The 18,462-nt window shown below is 33.6% G+C and overlaps 3 protein-coding genes across 3 annotated transcripts in view; 1 reads left to right on the top strand and 2 right to left on the bottom strand.

The window, feature by feature from the left end:
* Positions 1–18,266, bottom strand: part of LOC134855153 (arginine-hydroxylase NDUFAF5, mitochondrial-like) — a 117,467-nt gene extending 99,201 nt beyond the window's left edge. The window contains exon 1 of the mRNA XM_063871568.1: positions 18,257–18,266. The gene's annotated coding sequence lies outside the window, so the exon portion shown is untranslated. The remainder of the gene's footprint in view (positions 1–18,256) is intronic.
* The window catches only part of LOC134855155 (peptidyl-prolyl cis-trans isomerase A-like), a 442,729-nt gene that overhangs the window by 167,363 nt on the left and 256,904 nt on the right, over positions 1–18,462 (bottom strand). The gene's annotated exons all lie outside the window — the stretch shown is intronic.
* Positions 1–18,462, top strand: part of LOC134855150 (uncharacterized) — a 120,238-nt gene that overhangs the window by 3,113 nt on the left and 98,663 nt on the right. The window lies entirely within an intron of this gene.

Raw genomic sequence — 18,462 nt, 5'->3', positions numbered from 1 at the left:
CACAAAAGGGTAAAAAGGCTGATAGTATCAGGGAAAAACCCTGAATGTTCCAACTGCCCAATAATTGGTTTCGAATAGTTCTTGGTAAATGAAATGTCAAAAAATATGATTTTTAGACTCACAATATCAAGTTTCAATTAATAAAGTTTGGGTTGTGTATGAAATTAGAAAGAACAATGCATTGAAAAAACCAGAACGATTTTGGGGTGCTTTTTTAGTCAGACTGGTTTCACGGCTATGGTAACATCGGGTACGTATAAGGGTGAACATAAATCTTCTGTGAACATGGAGCTCCACGGATCGATTCCCCGTAAGGAAAATTTGAGCTTATATATCACTCACGTTCTTCGAACAAAAAGAAAATTTATCACTCGCTATCCAGATAAAAAATTTGTTGCTGGATTCCAGAACAACAAAAAATTTATCTGTTTTTTTATTAGGCATCGATTGTTTCTGAATTCCAGCCGCAATATTTTCTAAAGTATAAAAAGTATATAATGTGTCAGTGGAGTTCGGATTGTGTGCTCCAAAAACCGAGCTTGAATCTGTAGTGCTATACAATCACTAAATTGTTCGCTGGTTTGAGCGGAAGAAAACTCTAAACGCCTCAAAAGAATTCAAAGGGTGATTAGAAAGTAAGCTTGCTGAATCGAATGGTATTACAGTAACTTAATCTGTAACTTTTCTATATGAAAAAAACTACAAAAGAACACCAGAATTTTCTCGCACAAAATAAATCCATTTTCAAGGAGTAATTTCATAAACACCACTTTCTTTTTTAAATGAGTTCAGATATGATTAGATTTTGATAACTGTCTTTCATTTAGATTTAAATAGAACTAGCATTTGAAAGCTCAGCTCATTTTTATCTCAAAAATGTCACTTTGGGAGCGTCCCCCGGGAGTTTATTGGTTAACGTGAATCTATAGAGTAAAAGCAAGTCGTCGAGTCTTCATACAATGTTCTTGACGAAAAAAAGCATGAAAATTGGACACTAGTATAAAATTGTACGACTAGCGTTTTTGTCATTCCTGGTTATATAAACCTAAATAGACTTCCATATAAACCTAAAAATTTGGCTGCTTGATAAAGAACTGTGAGAATAAAAGTTGGGACCAATTTTGACAAATTTTACGCTTCTTAAATGACAATTTTTGCGGAATTTAGAAAATCAAAATCTTAAAAAAATATTTTCTCACATCAAGCTTAAAAGTCATCAAAAGTCGTAAAAAAAATTATGACTTTGTAGTAGTGAGAACATGGTTGAAAGATGCCCGAGGGGAAAAAAAGCCCGGCCTGAGGGCACAAAGTGCTCGAGTGCGGCTCTTTTGCCCGAGGCCATCTTCAACTATGTTCTAACTGTTGAAGAGTATGTTTTTGCTCTTTTTGAGGAAAAGATGCCGCTAAATTGCGAAAGAGCCCGGAAAATTGCGCGAAACTATGCAAATGATTTCTTTTTTCATTCATGCGTTCTAATATTTCATTTTTCATTCATGCAAAAACATACTCTTCTAAGCTTGAGGTCAAAATATCAAGCTCATAATTTCGATATCTGATTCTGGTTGCCAATGATAAGCTTTTAAGCATGCATGTTCTTTACTTTGCTTTCACAATATTTTGAAATGAAATTTGAACTTACAGGATTTGGATTGTGAAGATAAACATAACTAGGCACCCAGTTTTCGCACCCATGAAATGAGTACTCATTGGACGTCGAACTTGAGTCGAAAAAAGTTTTACTTCGTGGAATTTTTGCCATCTGGATGCTCATTGATAAATTTATATTTTTTTATTTTTGATGTTTTTTAGTATGTATGTTGAACAGATAATGTTTAATCCTCTTTGGCTTTTTGGGTGCGATTTCTCAAAGGTTGGATTTCTTTAGATATAGTATGGGCTAAATTCCTTCAAAGAAGGCTTTCTTCTATTTATAACCTGCGGCGAAATATTTTTGTTCTAGTTATCATAACAAATTCTTTCTGCCGGGTTCAAAATCTGATAGATTATCACCCGCGGTGTTCAATAGGCAAGCGAAAAACAAAAAAAAGGCAAGGAAAAATTGCAACGATAGCGTTCAAAAATAATTGACCTTCTTTTGGCCACAATGTGATCAAAAATGTCAAAACTCATTTCACGACTTGATATAATGGTCAAAGGTCAGTTCAGCTGCTTTCATCTGATGAATAATTTTGACACGTTGTTAGATCATTACTTGGTATCTCCAAGGATAATCACAAAAAAGCTACTGTAAAACAAGGCGAAGAATTGTGAAACTATTGTGATTACCTCATTAAAAAAAAATTCTAAAGAAAACCTTTTATAAAATGAACCTTTTTTAATAAAAACCTTTTACAAACATTATTCGGAATTCAGTTATTAAAATAGTTTGGTTTAAAAAACGTATCCAGTATCGTGGTTTTAAAAACAAATCATTTAAAATTTCATTTTTACTCATAAACTCAAAAAAGCATATTCCTCAAAGAACATCATTTTTATTAACAGCATCCATAAATAAGTTCATTACCTAATTGTAAGTGTAATTTTTAGTAAAATTTTAAAACAGAATAGTTTGAACATTATTATTACATGTGAATTTGAATTTTCATTGTTTCAGCTTTTTGGACTATTTACTAGATATTTGCTATCATTTTGCAATAATTTTTATCAGAATATTGTATTCGTTTTTTTTTTAATTGATTCCTTTTTTTCCGGCACAAATAGCAATATGAAAGTTCTCAGCCGATAAATTTTGGTAAAAAACTGAGGAAAAAAATATATATCAATTATGTTCAACTATCAATTATGTGAAGCAGCGATTTACAAACCAACATTTTAACGACAGCGAAACAGTTATTTTGAAAGATTTATTAACGCTTCCTCCCCCCCTCAGGGATTCGACCCCCTGCCGACCCAAAGGGTCTCTCCTTTGTACTATTTTCCGATATCCATTTTTGGAGATGGACCCTTAAAATTGTCTAAAGGCGCCTTCGGCGGCGCCAATCTATACTCATTTTGAAGAGGGAGCGCGCACCAAAAAACGCAACTTTTTGGTCAACATTTTCTAAGAAGTGCCTAAAAACGCTTTTTTTGGCCTATTTTTTCAAAATTTTCTCCGCCCTATTTTTAGCCTATTTTTTCAAAATTTTCCATCGACCCCCCCCCCCCCCCCCTCGAGAAAATCCTAGATCCGACCCTGAAGTCTGCTTTTGAAACTTTTTACTTTGGTTTTGAAAATAAACGTTTAATCCCTTTTTTGTCTAGTTTTTATTTCATTTAGTATGAAAACATATGAGTCAAACATCGTGGAAGAGGGAGTGGGGTAAATCATGATTCTTTCAAACTTTTCAAATTTTTTTTCCGTTTTTCAAAATTTGTCTAATAAAAAACTTCAAAGTAAATAACAAGCAGGACCTGAAACTCCGAGCTTTTTCAGTTTGTTAAAAAGTATAACTTTAAGCTAACCTTAAGATTTCGAAAGTTTGAGAGGAGAAATGTTTTCTTTTTCAGGACTGGGCACTATCTCAGGTAAACAAACGATAATTGTGTCAACTGATAATTTAAGTAGATATTTCTTTTGTTATGGCAAGTTGGAAAGTTTTTCATAAGATTTCAGAAAAATTAAAAATTTGTTGATGGTCTTTTTTTCACAGTTTCGCACCTTTTTACGTATTTGTGGCACAACGCGTCTTGAAAATTTCCAGAAATGACTGCAGCGTCATGTTCCATTGAAATTTAACTATTGAAAAAGTTATTTGTTAATTAAACATTTAGCATATTTATAGTGCCTGCTACTTTATCAAAGCAAGTTGGCCGCTGTTTTTTTTGCCTCTGCTCATTTTACTTTTTCGTCAAATTATAAAAAAAAAAATTTTATTCTAGTTTTTTTTCTATCTACAGGTTGCCCAAGTCAGTTCACTGCTTTGCAGTTAACAGAAATAGCCATTTTTTCTAAATTAATTTTAAAAAATAAAGAGTGCATCTTTCAAAAAATGAGCTTTCATTAGGTTTCAGTAGTTGTGATACGTCATACGTACTTTTTCCTTTGTTCTTCCGAGCTTGGAATTAGAAATCGGATTACGGAAATGATGTGAACTTGTTTCTAACATGCAGCATTTTACATTCAGCGTCAAACAATTTTAAGCAAAGCCCTGAATGTTCCGACAGCCCCTTAATTTATATCGAATAGTTTTTTGAAGAAAAAAAAACTGAAAACCTACAAATTTTGGACAATATCAAAGAGTGAAATTTCGATTTATACTTCGCCTTGCGCTCTCAGCATCATGAATCAATTCTTCAAAGCGCGCATAATTTAGTCCAGTACATATGGCAGTTTTCAAACCCCCAGAACTTTACAAAAAAATAAACAGAAGTAAAATATGTTTTTATATTTGAACTCAGAAAGTCGATATCTTCAATGTCAATATCTTCAAACTCCGAGCCCACCGGCGACCTTAAATCTACATTTAGGTTTGCTGCTTCTTAACCATGCTGTTGGAGAAATCAACAGTGAGATTCCTGCCAAAAGATACATTTTATAGTTAAAGTTTTCGCCTAATTTTAACACTTATCGTTTTCCCTTATATATTTTTGCCTTAGTTTACGACCCCATGGAGGATGTTCTGTTGTTTATTTGGAGTTCACAAGTGATTTATTTTGATTAAAAAGATTACCCTAAAAATAGTTGATGTTTATTTTTTTTACAACGATGACTTTTTTAATTTATTGTAACATTTATAAACTTTTATAAAATGGCGCAACCAGGGCATGACTTTAGGAAAAAAAAATGGAAACAATGTCAATGTTATGAATTGATATCAACATGAAAAAAAAATTGACGAAAATCAGCTTTTTCGGATTTTAATTGAAAAGAATTGAAAAATTAATGAAAAATTAATTACAAAACAAACAACAGAAATTTAGCAATTATACACGCAATATTGTACACAGCAACGTCCTGAAAAAAATACGTTGCTGAAAAGTGTAAGCTTAGGACGAGTTCAATAAACATAATTCGGGTTCCGGTCATCACAACAGAATGAATGATATTGTAAGTTTTTTTTTTTAAAAATTAAAATTGAAACAGCTTAGTGTATGCGAAACGTCACAAAATGTCAATAAAAACTAAAAACTTAAAATTAATTGCCTTGGTCCACTAAAACAAAGGATTTTAATAGTTATTGGCAACTAAAAAACATTTGCTCATTTGCGTCAGTGTGAAATAAGAATTGAAGGGAAGAAAACGAAATAATGAAACAAAAGTTGGTAAATTGGTTAAATTGGAATTGAACGAAGATGCAATATAGTTTCTCGCACAAAACTCAATTATGATGCCAACAGATGGTTGAATTATGTTGACATCAATTTTAAATTGATTAACAATGAACAAATTTAAATTTTATTTACAAATTTCTGTGAAAACAAAAACAGCCGACATGCAAAAGCTTCTAAGAGTATTTACTTTTTGGAGTTATCAATAGAGAATCGAAAAGTCAACGTGAGCACCAGAAATTTTAAAAAATGCGTCAATCATTGAAACGGTTAAAAAGTTATTTTAATGGTTAAAAGTTAAGAAAATGGTACAAGTCACTGTATTTGACATTCTTCTTTTTTCAATCAGATAGTGTATATAGGCTGTTCTTTTTTCAATACATTGTGTATACTTAATAGAAGAATATGTAATCTTTCCCAGCTCTCTAAGTTAATTTGCAGAATTTAATAAAGTTTGAAAGCGAAATATGGTAAGTTAATTAATTTTGACAGTTATAGACAGATTTTTTTTCCAGCATCAGAAGCGAAGGATTTCTTAAAATGATTTGGTTTTTCTAAACAAGCTGAAAAAATGAAGCCGTTTGTTAAAATGTTCCGTTTTTTCTATAATTCCCCGTCAGAAGCGGTTAGAATAAAAAGATGGTAGCTAAGGTCACAAATGCATCTATAAAATAACGAGAGTATTTTATTTTTAATAACCAGAATTGGTTTAAGATGTTGATTGTTCTTGACATGGTTGGTCAGGTTGTAAACAATGAGCTCCAAAATACATCTCAGAACGCTACCAAATATACAGTACTGCTTTTATTTTTTTTAAAAAAAAAACCGTTTTTATAAGAGATTCGATTTTTTATGGGTGGCGACAATTTAAATAGAGTGATTTCTTTTCTCCCGGCTGTGTGGCAACTAAATCAAACACATGTTGCTTATAAAAATTATTAATCTTGTCTAACAAGAGTTTTTTTATTTAGCTGAAAAGGAATAAGATTTTTTGTCCTTTGTTTTTATCGAAATGCCTGAAGCCTTGTATGGAAAACGAAACAGATGAAATAAAACAAAAGTACCCCGTTGCTTTGCAAGTAGCACAGAAAGTTACAAACCTAGAAGGAGTTTATTTTGCAAAAAGTATTTTTTTTTTCACTTTCAATTTTGTCTGTTTTTTTGACGTTTGGTTGGCGAAGAATCGGCCGTGTTGTAACCCATTTGACAATTATTTGTGGTTTGGTATCTGAGAGCGCAATCGAATAAAAGTCGGCCAAAAAAAAGCAGTAGCTTGATATATCAGTAGAACAGAATGTTCCGACCACATTAATTTAAAAAACAAACAAAGATAGCCGGTTACTGTGACCAGAATGTTTCGACCCAGAATGTTTTGATAAAAAAGTTAAAGACCGTTGAATTTTCATCGGTGAGAGAAGATGTATAAAAAAATTTCAAAGATTCTCAAAAACTTTTAATAAATCTTTGTTGTGTCCGTCAAAAGGACATTAATTTTCACCAAATACTTATCAAAGTGTTATAGAGCACCAAAATTTTTTGAATTTACTGTGAAACTTCTTCTCGAAGCTTTAAACGAAAGTTAAAATAAAAATGCAGCTGAAATCATCAATTTTGTTTTGCCGTTACTTTTGCGTAAATAATTGCAAATATAGGAAAAAAAACGGTAAATTCCCAAATGGCATAAAATATGAATCTTTTCCCAAATGGAATAAATTTCAAGTTTTCATTGTAATTCAAACGTTTTCGATCAATTTCTAGTTCTAAAATTTTGTCAGGAACGAAAATATGTTAACAAGATTGGGAAATAATTGCTTCCAAACAAATGTAAAGCGACAAATTTCAAAAGTTGTCCCAAAAACTGACCACAATAAGCTTATCAATATCCGCAGGCGTTTGCTTTTCGCTTTTGATAAAAAGTTCTTCATTTTTCTCAAGATTGCATGTCAATCAACATTCGAATTGACAACTTGACTACTTTTCTCACATTGTTCACGAAAAAATTGTTCTCGAATTTTTCAATGCAACTTCTTTTTCCAATTCACCGTTTTTAAAAGTACGTACGTAAATCACAGTCTCTTTCAGAGGTCAAAAACTACCAAAAATTGCATCGATTGTTTGTCCGGCAGGTAATCTTCTACACTGGGGTGTTTTTGCAGCATATCTCGATATAAAAATCTTGAATGAACCCAAATGGAACCCAAAAATATAGTTTCAGTTTAGTACACTTCGTTTGGATCACATATTTTTGACCTAGCTACCTTGAAGTTTGGCATTCGATGATCTTGTCTGGGTTTTAGAAGATTATAAACCACTGGGTTTTCGGCTTCTTGCTAAATTTCTCGATGTTCACCCAGCCAGCGACAAAACAGTCAGACCGGTGACACTTTAGACTCCTCATGGTAAAAAGGTACGACCAGTATATAAACTGTCCAGATTCTTCCCCAAAGAATGATTTTCATTGGCTTCGTTGACCTTTTTGTACTCTCAACAAGTCCTTATATTCTTTTACCAATTATTGCAAGGACTTTACTAGTGATTTCACTTCCTTGATTGCTTAGTCCAAGTTTTATGGATCAACAGCTTTTCCAACCATGTTTACCACGTCATTTTCTTTACCGCAAATACATTAATTTTTTATTATTTGCTACACTCGCAAATGGGTCTGGACTATGCCACAGCCATGATAAATGTTAGTTTGATTTAATTTTACCTTTTAATTCAAAGACGCTGACGTTCGAGAACTAGATTTGAGAGTTTATATTTTGATGGAAATTTACGCGGTTTGCCAACATTTTGATAACGTGACGTCTATCAAATTACAACGAAAAACTGAGCACTTGAGCATGGAGGTCAACAACACTTTTTGCTTACAGTTTTAGTGTAAAATATTGTTAAGAAACTAACCTCGTCAGAATTAAGAAATTACTAAAATGTCATGTTTTAAAAGAGGTTTTAGACATTGAGAACAAACTCTAAATCTTTTCCTTCCTTTTGGGTGAGCTCTACCTTGACCAGACAACACAAAAAGAAGACCAAAAGAATTTGAAAAACAGTAATTTGAAGTACAAAGAAAAAAGGATTGAAGGCGAAAGTATAAGCGACTGTAGAGTTCAAAGTAGAGTTCTGTAGAGCTCAGTGTAAGCGACTAAGCTCAAAGTTCTGATTTCAAAGACAAACTATCGCTCATTGACATATTTATAGTATGTTTTTTTAACTCGCCAGCCGCGCTCCATTTTGGTGACAGCTGGGAGCTACCAAAGTTTTCAAAATGTCTCTCTCTATATAAATATCGATTCGCAAACACTGCATGATAACACGCTGATCACCTTCGTTTGCGAAATCGAATACAGCATGAACTCGCATCCTTTAACTAAAGTTCATGCGGACATAATTGACCCATTGCCGCTCAACCCGAATCAGTTTCTTTATGGTAGGCCATCAATTAATGTACTCCTGGCTTTTTTTTTGGAGAAATCAGTCACTCTTTCCAAACCGTAGAAAAACGTGACGCTTCTCACTCAACAGTTTTTGAATCATTTCCTCCGTGAGTATCATCAAGAAAGGCAAACTGGGACTAAGTGGAACACGACTTCCGACAACTTGGCAGTAGATGATTTTGTTTGGGTTTTAGAAGATTTTACACCTTGGTTCTTTGGCCTATCGCTAAAGTTCTCGAGGTTCACCCAGCCAGCGACAGAACAGTCAGATCAGCGACACTCCAGACTCCTCATGGTAAAAAGCTACGACCAGTCTATAAACTGTCCAGAGTCTTTCCAAAGAATGATTTTCATTGGCATCATTTACCTTTTTGTACTCTCAACAAGTCCTTATATTCTTTAACCAATCATGGCAAAAACTTTACTTGTGATTTCACTTCTTTGATTGCTTAGTCCAAGTTTTATCGATCAACAGCTTCTCCAACCATGCTTACCACGTCATTTTCATTACCGCGAACACATTTAGTTTCTTATTATTTGCTACATTCGCAAATGGGTCCGGACTATGACACAGCCATGATTATACTTACTTTGACTTCAACTTGACCTTTAAATTCAAAGACGTTTACCTTCGAGAACTAGATTTGAGAGTTTATAAATTGATGGGATTAGAATTTACGCGGTTTGCCCACATTTTGACAACGTGACTTCCATCAAAACACAACGAAAACTGAGTACTGGAACATGGAGGTCAACTTTACTTTTCGTTTACAATTTTCAAGTAAAATTTTGTTAAGAAATTAATCTCATCAGAAATAAAAAGTTAATTAAATGTCATGTTTTGAAACAGGTTTTAGACATCCATAACTAATTCCAACTCTCCATTTTTTTTGGTGAGCTCTACATTGACGAGACAACACGAAAAAGAAAGAATAAAAGATTTAAAAAAATAGTACATTGAAGTAAAAAGAAAAAAGGATTTAAGTTGAAATAAAATACTTTTTAATAAAATTTTTAAATCTAATGTAACCATGAAAATAGATCTAGAAGTTACAGAACCATACGCAGTGGCGTACCGTGAAAAATTTCTCTAATTAAGGCCAACTCAAGAGTAAAAAAGAATAACAAATCTTTGGAACATGATTATTTCTTGTTTCTGATCGTCGCTGCGCTCTCTCTTTCTCGCTCACTTTCTTTTTATCAGTTTTTCTCTTGGAGGTCAAGGTAATCATAAAATAAATCTCTCATACTGTCCCGAGTAGCTCGCCAGTTTTTGAAAGATTTCCTTTTTTCCATTTTCAGTTTTTTTTAGTCAAATTCGTGTCAAATGGAATAATTGAGGCGACAAAATTCAGAGTCAGAATTTTGGCGAGAAAAAAAAATTTCTGAACAACGTTACGATCCTTCGAAAAATGGTCACCCGTTTTTGTTCCAAATTAGAGATCCTCGATTCTCGCTCTTTCTGCCGTATTTTTTGTGACTTTTTGATTCAAGGTTTCATCTTATTGTATTGGAGATTTAGTCGCCTGCCTGATCTTCCATTTCGATCGTTTAGCAGCAGCCTTGATCTGTTCACCATAGTAGTTAATTGCAACATTCGCCCTGAAAGCGTATAACGACTGATAGTAATGTTAAACCATATAACGATTGGCTAGAGCGGTACTTAGTCTTAGCCGTCTCTACCAGAGCAAACGCAAGTTGATCTTCCGATTGAGTAAGCAAACTTGTTAGTGTTTAAAAGCTATCGGCCGAACCATGCAAAGTAGCTTAATTGCAAGCAGAATTAGACAGCTCATTGCAGGGTCTCTGCGTACCCATACCACGAGGTCACTCCTAAAGTCAGGATTACTACACTATTACTATTTTACTGTTGTTTTTGTTCAGTCGAGAAAATCCGTCCTCTCCATGAGAGGTGGATCGACCCTTTCCTTCTACTCACAGGTCCTCATATCCTGAAAGGAACTTTGATGTTATTAAATGAATATCAAGAACGTCAAGAGAGCTATAAGTTTTTACAAAGACCAGTTTCGGAGTCGAACTCCGGACCTTGTCGGTTTCTCTAACTTCGCTGAAGAAGCGCTTTTATAAGCAGTAAGGGTTGTTTTTCTTGTTCTCGGCTTTTGAGATCTGTGAAATAGGCCCGATAACAATTGTAACAGTACAATTGTTACTCTCCAGAGAGCTTTGTTTTTCTATGCAATCGCAGTTTTCAGCGGTTTTCTATTTTATTCGTCTTTTTACAGGCAACAAAAACTATCGCTCTGATTTTCGGGTTTGTTTCTTAACTTTTTCTCAAATCCCACTTTTCAGTTTATAACGTAAATTGAGAATTCAGTCCATAATTGCTTGTTTTCACGTATTTTTCAATTTTTTATGATAAAAACGAAACTCATTCTGAGAGAATGGCACAAACATGTTTTTAAGAGCCACTGCGTTTTCAAATGTAATTTTTTTTCGGTTTAAAATTATACTCGAGTTTGGGACAATTTATTTGCTGGTCATGAGTTTCATCACCAGCAGCGAATCCAGGATTATTTTGAGGTCGTGTAGGTGGATTTTCAAATAAGTAACACGTTATTTGTCTTTTTCTTGTAGGTAAATTAGACTTTTATTCCGCGTCTTCGTGGTTTTTGAAAAAACAGGCCACAAACGCGTTTTTTGGCAATTTTGGAAAAACTGACGAAAAAAACAGAAAGTTTTGGTTTTTTTGAACAAAGTTTTGGCATTTGTTTGAGAAAGTTGGACGCGTTTTTTGGCGCGCGCTTTCACTCAAAATTAGTATATATTGGCGCCAAATGCGTTTTTAGAAAATTTTGAGCGTCGGTCAGCCAAAATTGGATGTCCTAATAAAGTACAAAAAGGGGAGACTTTTTTTGTGGGCAGTGGGTACAATCCCTGAGGGGTGCTTACGATAAGTTGGATCAACGCCCATCTGTGATTGTTTGCTTAGAAAGTTCGCAATATCAGAATCATTCTAGTGTAAATTGGAATATTTTGCTCGACTAAATTGTCCAAATGTAGTTTTTTTACTAGGTTTTTAATTTAGGTTGCAAAGGAATAATCCGTTTGTTTTCAATAGCTTACTCATTTATGTTTTCGACATGAATAGTTTGCCTTTGTTGCTGGCCCAAACACGATGCGAACCTAAACAACAAGGCTAGAAACGCTGAATGAAAACAAACTTAATCTTAATTTTATTAAAATATTACTAACTGTCTTTGGGGAGAAACTAGTCAACAAAATATTACTTTTAGGTTGGAAATCAATTGAGCAAAGGCAAATGCCATGTATCTTGGTGTGTTAGTGGTCAAAGTTTTCATATTTTTAGCTGAATTGAACAAATATTCAAGCAAAATGGTTGTTGCCAATTAAGTCAAAATTCTGTGTGCGACAAATGGTACCATTACAAAACAAAATTTTTGCTTTTTAGATAATTAGTTTTGTCACATTTATCATTTTTTAGCTCAGCATTTTGTTTCAAAATCTACTCATGCCTCAAATTAACAGATTAAACAGAAAAACTAATTATGAAATCGAAGTGTGCTATCTCTACAGAAAATGTGATCACGTACATGATCTACTTTTCAAGTCTAAAGTTTTACCAGCCGAACTAATCAATACCCAATATAGCTTGACTATAATAGCTCTCTCGAATGATCAGAAAACTTTTGGCATATTTTTTTGTAGAGTGAGAAAGCCTTATCTCAAACTTGCCGTTTTCACTAAAAACTTCTAAAAATGTATTATCGTTCTTAATTCTGTAATAAAAATTATCGACAAAAACTCTGTTGGAGGGGTACAAAAGCTTGATTAGTTTTTGAAGAGGCTTTCAAACTGTGTTTTCGCACCCAGTAAACCTTCGTTTTACTAGATTAGTGCAGAATACTTGACAAAAAAAATCCGTTTTTGACGAAAGTTACTTTTTTCCTACTGTTTAGTAAAGTATATTCGATAACTTCAGTTTGTTGAGGACTTTAAAAGCTGTTCTCATACCAATGGAAAAAGCTGACAATTTTTTTACTCAAAATTTTTAGATCGATTACTTTTATCACGTTAGCTCAGAAGTTTAAATATTTTTTTTCAGAGCGATAATTGAAAGCTAAAACAAGTCAGAAATTGCAAATTAGTTTTTATTTGTTCGGTTGATACCAAATCATTTTTTAGAAAAAAATTACAGTAAACTTAGTTCAATTACAAGCTAAACCACCATTCAAGGTGCTTAGCTCACGACTTCGCAATTTTTTAAGAGGCCACTCCAGAGTAGTTTCTGTCAATCCCCCACTATTTAGTGCAACAATGAAAAAACAATAGGATACCGTCTCGTTTTATCTAGCGTTCTCTTCAAATTTGGTTTTGTGTTATTTTTTGTTTTTGTGTTTTATAGTTTTTTTTTTGTTAAAAAAATAATTATTGTTGTTTGGTTATTTATATAACTTTTGATGTTTTTTGGTCACATCGCATATCTTCAATCGCGTAGGAAAACCAGGAGCACCAATCACGCCATTTTTTGATGCTGGAAGTTTGGTGTAATCTTTCCGGAAAAAACTTCCGCCATCCGGACTTCCTTTCTGGATGCCGTTAAAAACCCTTAGTTTGAGAAGCTGAGCTGCCAATCTTGGTGTTAAAAAGTATAACTTTTGCCGCCCGGAAGGTTTAAAATGACAGAAATTACTACGAACTAACGTCAAAAAAAGGTCTTAGTGTTCTTTATTTACTAGAAAAAGGATCAATTATGACCTTATCTGAGCAATCCCCAATTTCGCCGGATGTCTTGTTTTCTCGCACCTCTTAATTTTTCCGATCGACAATGCAATAAGTTCAAGGTTTTGTTATCCGTTCCGTTCTCGAAGTTCTCTTTGTGTACTCACGAGTGAAGTTTTTTCTCATTTTTCAATCGGCGAGAAAAATTAAGGCGCTGCACTAAGTTTTTGCATGGCTTATGCTCAACCAATAGTGAAGCGAGAAAAAACAATAACTAGATCACCATCAGACTGCTAAGATTGTTTGTTAAAAATGATCAAAGAAGATCCAGAAAAACCAAAATACGAAAATTTTGTCCCATATAGGGAATTACAGTTATGATGCATTAACTTGGTAGGTGTGCAACCATACTAGAGAAAATAAAAAGACTCGGAACATTCAGCAAAGAGCGAATGAAACTGCGTACTTTGTTAGTTACCGTTTCAGCTGACTATATGAGACAAAACTAGCCCTTGCATAAGGCTATTAATTGAGAAAAACCTAAGAAAAAAGGAAATCAATCTCACACCAGCGGGGTGAAAAGAGGACGCTATACAGCAAATATTGTGTCTAAAAAAACAAGGGAGTTCCGAGTTAAAGAAGAAAAAAGGATTTGAGAAGAAGAAAAGATTCTGAAAACGAGGGAGTTCCGACATCAAATTTTGGAAGCTAGTGCTTTTCATTGATCGTAAAATTGTGACAATTCAGGGGGAAGACGGAAACAAATATGAGTAGGTGTTATCAATATTCTACTCATAATAGGTTTTGTCAACATGTACTTACAAATAATCAAATAAAACTAAACATAGAAAAACTTACTAAGTTTGCTAATGCTGTAGCAACAACTGATTACAACATGAACTGTCTTTGCGGGACTTGGTTGTTAATGGACAATGTTGTAGACAGCAAAACATACTGTTGTTTTCTGTTTCTACAATTTACCAAAAAAAAACCACCAAAATATGCACAGACGATGCGATTTCTTAAAGTTTCTAAACACTCTTCCAAACACATATGATACATGTTCTTGTATCTGATGAGGAGACTGAAACTTTTAAAAGGCAAACTGGAATGATTACCTTAGCACTGATATTGATGAATTCCCAATTAAAGATTTATTCGAAAAGAAAGAAGTCTTTACCCGAATAGTCTTTTCAGTCATTATCTAAAACAGTAATTTAGATCAGCAAGATCAACTTCTCATTGGATGATTAGGTAACTTTTCCATATGAAAAATTTTAGTTTGATTTTTTAACCGAGAGGGAGTTTAATTTCAACGAGATCAAGATGGAAAATACAACCTTCATAAGTTTCAGTGTTTACGAATTGTACATGAGTGAAATCCGATCTAATCTGAACACGTCAAAATTTTGGGGTTAGGACGTTCTCCTGCCAATCTTGCTTCACAAGACAAGCTATTTTCAACTACTTTGGCAAAACAACATAATTGTCAGAAAAAATCAGAATATCTGAAAAGTAGCAGTATCATTTTTCTATGTGACAAACGAAATGAAAAATAAATTGCCTCCGGCGTCACTGTTAAAATTTATGAGTTAAATTTTTGAAAAAATATACCCAGCATTATATGAGTATACTGCCAAACTGATTGAAAAATGTGAACACGGATTTGAAAAAAATCTTCAGTCGAAAATTGTTTTGAAAATCATATTTGAGGCAATTCACAGGAACTCAAAAAGCGAAGTTCTCACTTTCTATAAAAAAAATTTCGAAGATATTTAACAAATTTCATCATCATGATTTTCTCAGTAAAATTAGTGAAATTGGAGTTGGTCGGTGTTTTTAGAAGAAATTATCAATTTCAAACAGCAAGCAAAAGGTAGGAGCAGATAACAACTACTCCAAAAGCTTAGATGTTGCTAGTGGAGTTTCTCAAGGATCTCAACTTGGTCCTATGTTTTTCTGCGTCCTGATGAATGATTTGCCTGAGGTGTTGAAGTTTTGCTAGCCATATAAGTTTGCTGACGGCTCTAAACTTCTAGCGACGGAAAAAAAACTTTTTTTTTCAGAGGAATATAGATGCTGGGTAAACCTCGACAAAATGAAAAACAAAATACGTTAACGGCGGAAAAACGCGCAAAAATTGGAAAACTATTTGTGACGGGAGGCTTGTTTTGAGAGATTGATCATGATTTTTGCATATCGATTCAAGTTTATTGAATGCGACAAAACGTTTAAACGTTTTCGTAGAAACGTCGAGTACCAGGTTTATACATGCATATACAAATCGCTGATTTTGCTGGTGTGAGCTTTTGTTTTAATACGTCCAGGTCTCTCGAAAAACAATTTAGCAAAGCTTGAATGATTTCAATAGAAGGTTGCAAAATGGGCTGCTGGAATTAAATCTGAAGATTATGAACAAATAAGTCTCGATTATTATTTGTGAATGATGTCTTAGTTTTTGGAAAAAGTTAGACTGAATTTTTTTTCAAATAAAATGAAAGTTGTTCATTGAGAGTTTCTGCACACGGGACCATTTTATTTTACAAATTGCTATAGAATTTCCATAAATTGGACACTATTCTGTTGGGCAGAGTGGAACAATTTAATCATCCGATGTGAAATATTGAAGACAAAAAAACTACGCTGAGGAGTGTGACAACTTCCCTCAACTGTATTCGTTTTTATACTTTCACACCAGAACAGTAAATTTTTACAGCTGGTGAAAATTAGCAGACCCGGATTAAATTGGTGATTGCTTGGAACAAAAAAATGAGACAGAGCGACAAAGCTTTGATCACTTTCAGTCTAATTTAATGTTGCCAGAAAGTGTCTTCAAATTGGATTTTAAAAAATCAAAAAATGTTGCGAATTTTTTCCATTTGTTTACTTACAATTACATTGCTTTAACTCAAGAAACTCCCAGGTATTTTTTGACGGCGGGAAACTATGAAATATTGATATGTTAACATGACATTTTTGACGTTTTGCTGATGTTACTTTTTCACTCTACTTGTTTTGATAAACTTATGGTAACTTCGGTTATCATGATAGGATAATTCCTAACGGAAAGCCTACACAGATTTGTGAAAGATCGTTTTGTCCAAAATTGTTTCAAAAAGCATATCTGAGGCAATTGATAGTAACTGAAAAAGCGAATTTTCCACTATTAATTCGTAGGTAATTAATAATGGGTAATGACTTTTCGAAGGTAATTGATAAAATTCCTCCTCACGACTGTCTCAGTAAGGTAAGTGAAATTGGAGTTAGTCTCAGTGAAATCGGAGTTAGTGGATATTTTTTAAAAGTATTTAACAATTAATTTCTCACAAACAGAAAGCAAAGAGTAGGAGCAGAAAATAACTATTCCAAAAATTTAGTTTTTGCTAGTGGAGTTTCTCACGGATCTCTGCTTGGTTCTCTGTTTTTAAGCAACCTCCTCAAATTTTATTCGTCTGATGTGTTGAATTTTTGCGACCCATTAATGTCCGCTAACGACTTGAAACTTCTAGCAATAGAAAACACTGATAATTTTTACCAGAACGACAGAGATGCAGTAAAAACTTCAACAAGAGAAAAAATCCAGTAACGACGGACAAATGCAGTGAAATTGGAAACAATAAAAAAAATTGTGATCGACAAAATTCAATCGGCAAAAATAAAAAAAATGAAAAACCATTAAAGAGGTAGAAGTGCAAAAAAAATTGGAAGCAAGGGGGGAAAAGATTCACAAGCAAGAGGAGAAACATTAAACAAGTACTATGAGAAATCTTAGAGAATTCAAACGAAGTTTATTTTCAACGAGACCAATGTTGAAAAAACTACCTTGATAAGCTTCAGTGCTTACGAGTTGTACTTAAATGATATCATACCTAACCTGGGCACGACAAAATTGCGGGATCTGGACGTTCCCCCGCCAAACATGCTTCAAAAGACAATCCAATTGTCATCTTTTTTTTTCTACAGTGTATTGTCAAAAAAATCAGTAGCGTGAGAAAAGTTCGAGATCTATGAAAAATAGATGTATCATTTTTCTAAGTGACAATAGAAATGATGAAAATTAGCCACCGCTGTCACTGTTAAGTTTTTTGAGTTAAATTTTGAGTTAAGGAAAGTCAACACGGATTTGTCAAAAACCATTCAGTCCAAACTTATTTTGAAATCATATTTGAGGCAATTGATAGGAACTCAAAAATAAATTTTGGAGTTTCAATATGAAATTCAATAGAAGATATTTGATAAAATTTTTCATCACAATTTCCTTATGAAATTTTTGAAATTGGAGTTGGTGGATGTTTTTAGAAATAAATAACAGTTTCTCACAAACAGAAAGCAAAACTTGAGATCAGATATCAACTTCTCCAAAAACTTGGATGGTGCTAGTGGAGTTTCTCACGGATCTCTGGTTAGGGATCTCTATTTTTTCATCCTCCGTATGAATGATTTGCCTGAGGTGTTAAGTTTCTGCAGCCCATATTGTTTTCAGAAGAACATGTATGCAGCCAAAATTTCGACACAACAAAAAATCCATCAACTACGGAAAAGTGCGGTAAAATTGAAGCCAGATGTGATCAAGAAAAATTAAATCGATAAAAGGAAAAAAATCGATTAACGTCGGACAATGAAAAAAAAGGAAATAATTGCGATCATAAGCAAAGAGTAGAAACCTTAAGCATTTCGAATGTGATTTAAAGACCTCGGAAGGCTTGTCTTGAGAAATTTATCAAGGTTTTTTTCAAGTCGATTCAAATTATTGAAATTAAACAAGACATTCAGATGCATTTGTAGAAACGTCGAGTACCAGGTTTATAAGGACATATATAAACCGTTGATTTCGTTGGTTTGAGTTTTTGATTTAATAAGCCCAAGCCTCCCAAAAAACCAATAAGCATGGCTTGAAAGATTCCAAAATAAAGCTACTGGAACTAAATTTGAAGATTTTGAAACTAGTCCATGTCTGAGTTTGTGCACTGATCCTTAAAGTCAGCGTTTCGCTCATGTGGAAACTAGTTTCACACCAGAACAGTAAATTTTTACAACTGGCGAAAAATGGCAGATC

This window comes from Symsagittifera roscoffensis, chromosome 10 (genome assembly GCF_963678635.1).
Source record: "Symsagittifera roscoffensis chromosome 10, txSymRosc1.1, whole genome shotgun sequence".
Classification (NCBI taxonomy): Eukaryota; Metazoa; Xenacoelomorpha; order Acoela; family Convolutidae; genus Symsagittifera; species Symsagittifera roscoffensis.
Note: the sequence above shows the minus strand (reverse complement) of the source record. Positions and strands in the feature narration are given on the sequence as shown.